Source organism: Sparus aurata, chromosome 20 (genome assembly GCF_900880675.1).
Source record: "Sparus aurata chromosome 20, fSpaAur1.1, whole genome shotgun sequence".
Lineage (NCBI taxonomy): Eukaryota > Metazoa > Chordata > Actinopteri > Spariformes > Sparidae > Sparus > Sparus aurata.
The window spans coordinates 18432257-18439665 of NC_044206.1; positions in this window are offsets into that span (position 1 = coordinate 18432257).

Below are 7409 nucleotides of genomic sequence, written 5' to 3' on the forward strand. Positions count from 1 at the left end.
ATGGCTGTGAAGTGAAACTTACAACTGTAACTGGAGGAACAACTGAAGTCATTTGCATATGGCTCTCTGTTCGCAGTATGGCCACTTCACTAACACACTCCCAACAGATGGCCTCGTTTCACTGGCATCTGATAAGGTCTTTGGGGAGAGACCCAAATTTAATTCTCCATTGGTTAAACCGCTGAACCAGGTCGACCAAGTGCCCAAAAAACACTAAACATTTAGTCAAGCTTCCGTGAACCAGTCCAATTAAATTTGGAATACAAATTGAGATTAAAAAAAAAATGTGCAGACTCATTAAATAAACAGTTCAGTGTGTTAGAAGCACAAACTGTCCAGTTCCATGATAATGCTGAACGTTGTCTCTATTTTCAGTAGCTCTATGTTTTATCACAATATATCCTTCTCTTCTGAGAGATTCAAGGTCTTCTCAGACCAAGTGCAATATGTCACTGATCCTATATGTCCTATGTTTCCAACATGCACATTCCCAGAAAACGTCTATTTGAATGCTACCTAAGAAACCTAAGAGGAATTCTGATCAGATACTGCAGACAACAACTGACTAATTTCAATTCAAAGAAGCACATTTCTACTCCTGAGTTCCTTCTGGAAGTTTATGTTGCTCACTTTGTCCCTCGGGGATAGACCAGACACCCTGCCAATAGAAAACTCAATTCAGCACTTGCCTCTGCAATCTCAATTTTTCAGTCACTATGCAAAGCTCGGATGAAAGTTGGAAAGCAGACTGGTAAATGTCTTCAACCTGGTAGTTTCCATACAACACCCCCATCTCTGAAGGTTAGGATCCCATCAACTTGCTGGTCTCTGAGCACTATCTTACCCCTTCTTGCAAGGAAGACCCCAAGATACTTCATTTGGACAGCAACTCAAAGAGAAGGCCATCAAACATTTTATAATAATGGCCTTGTTGACTGAAAGACGCGGATTCTCATTCTAACTTCCGTTAGGATGGAGTTCTCCAACAGGAACACTCACCACTTCTCGGCAGCGCAAACATTAGTGTATACCAACGGCCACTTTCAGACTTGCTTTTCTTAGCCAAGAACACAACGGCTCCAACACCTCATATACCTCGAAACACCCGGGGGGGACTTCCTTGAGTCTACTAGGGACTGACCTGTTATTGGCCTGGTCCATTTTCAGCACCATATTCTGCATTTTTTAGTTGTGAGCATCAGTTATCGGTCTCCCTTGTTACTAATTTTTAAACATGGTAAATACTTGTACCATTGTATGCCTTTTAAAGCTGTTCATATGTGTTGTATGGGCTGGGATTTAGACTACAACAGCTGCATTGGTTGGGGAATGTTGTTTAAGGCAACTGTTAAATGATGCTGGAAATCTGGCGAAAAGATTAATGTTTTTAAACAAGTTGAACCAGGTACACAGGCAGTTGACCCAACTTTTTTGCCAGGGCCCACTGCATTTACTCCATTCAAAATGAGAGGATGGTGTTTTCTATCTCGACTTAGAACACAGGCTCAAAATCCAAGAAAGGTTTATCCAATTCCACTGCATTACAAGAGTCCAACTCAAAGAGAACACAGATGCAAATTCTCCCATTGTGTGATGTCTCTCTGAAGTCACCTCCAAACGAATATGATTATCAGAGAATAATATCTCAGGTTTCATAAATGTCTGAACGAACAGTACCACAGTGGGGAAAACATGTCACACTGCAGTGCAAGTCACCTCACAGTTCTACTGCCGGCTGTCCAGCTGCGAGTCTATCGACAGAACATTAAGCTGGGTCATCTGAAGCCAGAGCTGCCGGCGACCAGCACTTTCACTGCGTGAGGAGCAGCTAGTGACAAGCCTTGGCGTTGAGATCAATGGCGGAAGCCCACCTGGAGATGGATGATGGGAGTACATTACCACTAATAAGTGTCTGCCACGCTGCAGACGGAGACAGAGCCTTACCTGCTGGCTGCTATCGACTCAGGGGGAGCAGAGGGGAGCAGAGCTGTCCATCCAGATTCCCTCCTCCCTGCTCAGGGGCCTGCCAGAGTCCAAGAGAAATGAAAGGCTACAGAGGGCTTCTACCTGAGGATGACAAAAGCAACGCACAGGCAGAGTCTATGCAAGTCTGGATGCTGTTTTTCATTCAACGTGTTATCATATTTTTCATTTATTGAATATAAAAAGTAGATTAGTAGACCCTGCTATATTACACAGTGATGTACAGCAACTGCTACCTTCTAATGTTTGCACCGATCCATAGAGTAAAAATGAAAAAACGGTGTTAGATAACATTTAAAGTCTTCAGTCAGACTTCACAATATTGAATGTTAGACATAGTGGCATAGTGTGATGCGCATGCATTTTTTGACAAATAAACAAAAAGGATATGCAGTGCAAGCTATCTTCTGTTAAATTTGTGCATCAGAGAACAAGAACAGCTAATCCAGAAAATAGGCGACCCCATCGCCTCGTTTGCTAGCACCGTCGACGTCACCAAGGAAGAAAAGACTAGACAGCTCTGTCCAAAGGACAGTGAGGATATATATATAAAGGATATATATTAAGCTTTGTGGAAGGAGAAGACTTTCACGAGCTGATGGCATTTGTTGAGCTGGAGTTCAAGCTCTCATCGTGGTGAACAACAACTATGAAGGTGGAGAAGATGTGTTACTTTTCTTTATGTATGATGTATTTAGTTATATGCACTCTCTTGATGATCGGCTGTGTTAGCAAAGGTGTCATCTTGCTTGTTTCGGATCACAAGCCAGGCCAACCCATTATGACAGAGGTTAGGCCTATAGCAGATGTTATTCTCTGTAGTTCAGGTCACGTTAGTTCTGCATTACTACTTAATTGTATGCAGCGTTTGCGCAAACTGGTGAACAATGCCTGAGCATGCATGTTTACGTCAATACATGTTTTGAAGACATGACATCTTCAGGCAAACAACCCCGTGGTCACAATCACACAAGTTATGTTAGCCAACATTCGCTATTCTTTATTTGTATACACAGATAGCTTGTTAGCCTTAGCTCGCTTGGTAGCTTACAGCTGGGTGGGCTAGTTTGACCAACTACGCTCACTTCAGCTTCAACTCTTTGGCAATTTTTGAATAGCGGAGAGTTAGGCATAGTCAAGGGAACAGCCAAGATTAATCCTAAAAATCACGAAATATGGAAACAAGAACTATCTTTAAACAATGACGACAGTGCACATTGAAATTCCTTCCTGTCCTTACAACTGACCAGCGGACACGCTCCGAAACCCACAAACACATCAGTGCTCGCAAATCACGTCGTGTGCTGTAATCACTAATCACCGTGTCGTCCTAATGAGCCTCTCTAATTGAACATGTGCACATGAATCAGAAATAACAGCTACAAGATTACAATCTGACTCCATTCAGCGGCCAATTAGTCACACTGAACCTGTCATCCAAACGTGTTCCCCACACTGTTAATATAGTGGGTAATTCAGGAGCCATGAGCTATGATGCAGCCATCTCTGAGAGTGAAACTGCGCCTGACATTTTCCCTCCAAAATGGAACAAGTATATACGTTTCAAATCTCGACATTTAAGAGAATATTCAAAAGACAGAACCGCTGCCATTCTTACAATCTTTCAATTAAGGGCTGAGTCTATATTATAAGCTGTCTCTTTTCACTCACAAAGGAGTTCTGATAATGGCCGTTCTGGCATTTATAAGAAAACTGCTCCCAGGGCAGGAGCTACATTTACACACCATCTTGGAGCCTAATTGGGCAAGAAGTGAAGCCCCATTAAAAAAAAAATATGGCACAATATAGTATATGCCAAGAGCTGAAACGAAGTACTCCCAAGGAGCTCGCCCATTTCAGTTAGATGTGGACAAAAGCACTGATGCTGCGGTGACAGAGTCCTGCGCATTTCGGCTTCATATAGTGACTGAGCGACGTCCATCGTTTGCTTTTTAAACGGAATGAGTCCGAAGAATTTGTTTCCATCGCATAACATACAAATTGCCAAAATATTTTTAGGGAAAACTGCAGTATAATATGATGATAGGCACTGCAATTATCCCTAAAACGACTGCTCTCTCATAATCACACACACTGTTGCTTATCACTACAGAAGAACTGCCAACTTCAAGCGCTTCACTTCAGCGGCTGTCAACGGTCTCTTCAGCTGTTTTGATATCTTATAATGAGGCTCGGCTGGATGACAACGTGACACCCATTCATCTCAAGGCGGACTGCTTCTAATTTCTTTTCTTATTTACTCCCTGTTCAGCGAAGGTCCTCGTTCTCTCGCGGGTTTCTAAACAATAATCCATCCCAAGGCTGCATATCGGTGGCAACACAAGCCATATACGCTACTGTAAACGTGGCGCCTAAACAGTGTTGGCAACGTATGATTCATTTTGTGATCTGAGGATCAATAACCAATTTGAGGATGACCTGGTGGAGAGGTTCCAGATTGCGGGGGCCCTGCGCTTCAATGTGCAGCGTAAATCTCGGGTGGTGGATGTGCTTCTAAGGCCTGCCACAGCTCCTGCTCGGTGGGGGAATGATTTATGCCTCGGTGCTGTAGCATGTCCCGTAGCGGTCGGGCTCTCAGTGAACGGCCATGGCTAATTTGAGTGGATTCAGTGAAAGAGGCTGCTGAGTGAATAGTGGGGTTGTTAAGCCACAGGGTCAGGGTGTTGCAGCCAGAGAAAGTGCAGAAAGTAATGGCCGGTGTGGAGGACAAAAAACTCAACAGTTATTAATCATCAGCTTTAGAATCATTGTTGAGGGATGAAACAAAATGTTGATCGAGCAATATATCGCGTTGCCTTGTCTTGCGATACGTTATCGATACACTGGCACCAAATATCGATATTTTTATTAGGGGTTCTAAACAAATTCCACTGCCTATTTGACCTACCAGAGTCACTACTTCATGTCTCCTTGTGGTGTGAACTTTAGGAAACTTAGAGAAGTATTTCACCGCTGGAAAGATGGCGCTTGCATGAAAACGTGGCTATGGAGTAGAAAAAGACAGGTAGGCTATTTTTTAAAATTGGTGCTAGATGACATGAAACTCGACTTCTTGACATTCTGGGTATAAAATCAGCTGTATCTTCCTTATTGTGGGGCCAACTGATCGTAACTTCAGTTTAGCTCCCGACTTACTTAAATGGAGCTAAAATAATTAAATCGTGCGGCTCTTCTACACTTTCCAAATGTAATTGTATAAAATGTATCAATTTTTCTTTTCCATCGACACGTTGTTTGTCCCTTGATTTCGTTTTTCGGGAAAAGGCTCCTATATGCTGTGTACTTACAGTCTCATCTGTGGTATTATTCGGCCCGACCCAAAATGAATAGCCCCTTTTTTTTTTTGATAAAAATTTATTTCATTACTGTTCTACTTTCTAGCAGTTTGGCCTTTCGAAAATGTTATGGCCATTTGACTTTGGGATGATGGCAAATGTTGCCGTCAGCGTGTGTGTGTGTGTGTGTGTGTGTGTGTGTGTGTGTGCGTGTTGAAGAGGCACTCAGCTAAGACTTTACGCAAATATTTGAGCGTTGTTTCATTTGACTTTTCTGATTCTGCAAAAACAAACGCCGCAGAGCAGTGAATGAATACACAGTTCCTGATTTCGACTTCTAGGTATTGCAGAATCGCTGTATCACGATACGATTGTTATCATGATACGATTGTTATCACGATACGATTGTTATCACGATACGATTGTTATCACGATACGATTGTTATCACGGGCTTTGTATCTGTGATTCCCACCTCTATTCCACTCACAGGACCTGAGTGGAGATAAACAAAAAGAAAAGGAGGGAGAGAGTGAACGTTCATGACCGGATGCGAGCAGAGAAGGTAAATGGTTGTGCCAGGCCATCATCTTCGCACCGGAGTCAATCATCCACAAAAGCACTGCAAAGAGACAATCGCTTAAATGCTCTCCTCACATCGGAGTAACAACCGCTCCGTCTGCCTGCGCGGCCTCCCGGTTCAGCACTGAGAGCAGCTCCGAGAGCCGCTTGCGTAAGCGCCAAATATGAGTGGATCCAAGGCGACAGGAGGGAGAAAAGTTAGATGGAAGGAACTCATTAGGAGCGGCGCACTCTTCTTTCCAAACCCCCGTCTCAGCAGTGCGGAGAAATTTGTGAACTGGCCATGAGTTGTGAAGGATATATCTTGTAACGCCTGACAAGGGAAAACAACCACCAGGCAGCTGATAGCTATGCTGTCACGAAGGCAAATTAAAAGGCATGAGTTTGCATGCATGTAGTCTTCGTGGCTCCGCTCACGTGAGACGGGCTCTGCAAAAGTCAATTCCCTCCCTCCGCAAGTTCTCCAACAGATCGGTTCCGCTGCCCAGCCAGATGTGAGATGGGGGGATTGTTGGTTCTAGTAAAAAAAAAAAAAAGAAAGAAAAAAGAGGTCGACTGAGGGGACGAGGTGGAAAAAAAAGGTGTGCTTCATTACGTTCTCAGCTCCCAGGTGGCCATCTGTCCCAGCAGTACTGTCCCTGTGGAGCAGAGCTGTGTGGGGTGGAGAGGAGATGATCAGAGGCCTACAGAGAGCAGCAGCAGCAGCATCCTCCAGCCCACAGCTGCCAGTGGCTCCATCGCTCTCACGACTCCGGTAACTGAACCACACGCCGTGGAGCAGCGCCCGCTTCCTGACTCCGCCAATTACAGTGACCCATTAAGAGGGAACAAACGCAGCTTCAACAGATGGGAGAACAGAGGTGTGTTCACTCGCTTGTTCGGTGAAAGAAGAGACGAACACTGCTGATACTGACAGGAGTTTTGGTGCCTCTGGTCTAAAGAGACTTTGTAAAGTTTTACAGAAGGATCAGGTAAAAGTCTTATGATGTAATTTGATACTTGTCTTACTGAAGTGTATCTGGATCATGTTGAATGTCTATAAATGTCTTTTAATAAAAGAAATGTAAATCTTTGCCGTCTTCAGGGTTTTCTTCTTCTTCGTTGTTGTCTTCGGTGTCTTCTTCTTCCTCGTCTTCTGAGATGTATTCTTCTTGACCATCATTGTCATGTTTGTCATCTTCTTTGTCTTATTTTTCTTCTTCATCTTCTACTTCTTAGCCATCGTTGTCTTCTTCTATCAGTCATCATCTTCTTTCCGTTCTTCATAGTTTTTCTTTCTTCTTATTTTCATCCTCATCTTCTTGGTCACTGTCTTCTTAGTCTGCATCGTCTTCCTCTTCTTGGCCCGTCATTGCGTCTTCCTTCTCCATCGTCCATCCTACAGTAGTTGTCGTCCTCTTGTCCTTAGTCGTCATCTTTGACATCGTCCTCTTCTTTGACCTCTTCATCTTTGTCTCCTATGTCTTCCTGTCGTTTTCTTTTTTCCTCGTCTTCTGAGATGTGTTCTTCTTAGCCAATCGTTGTCTTGTATATCATCTTTATATTTTTCT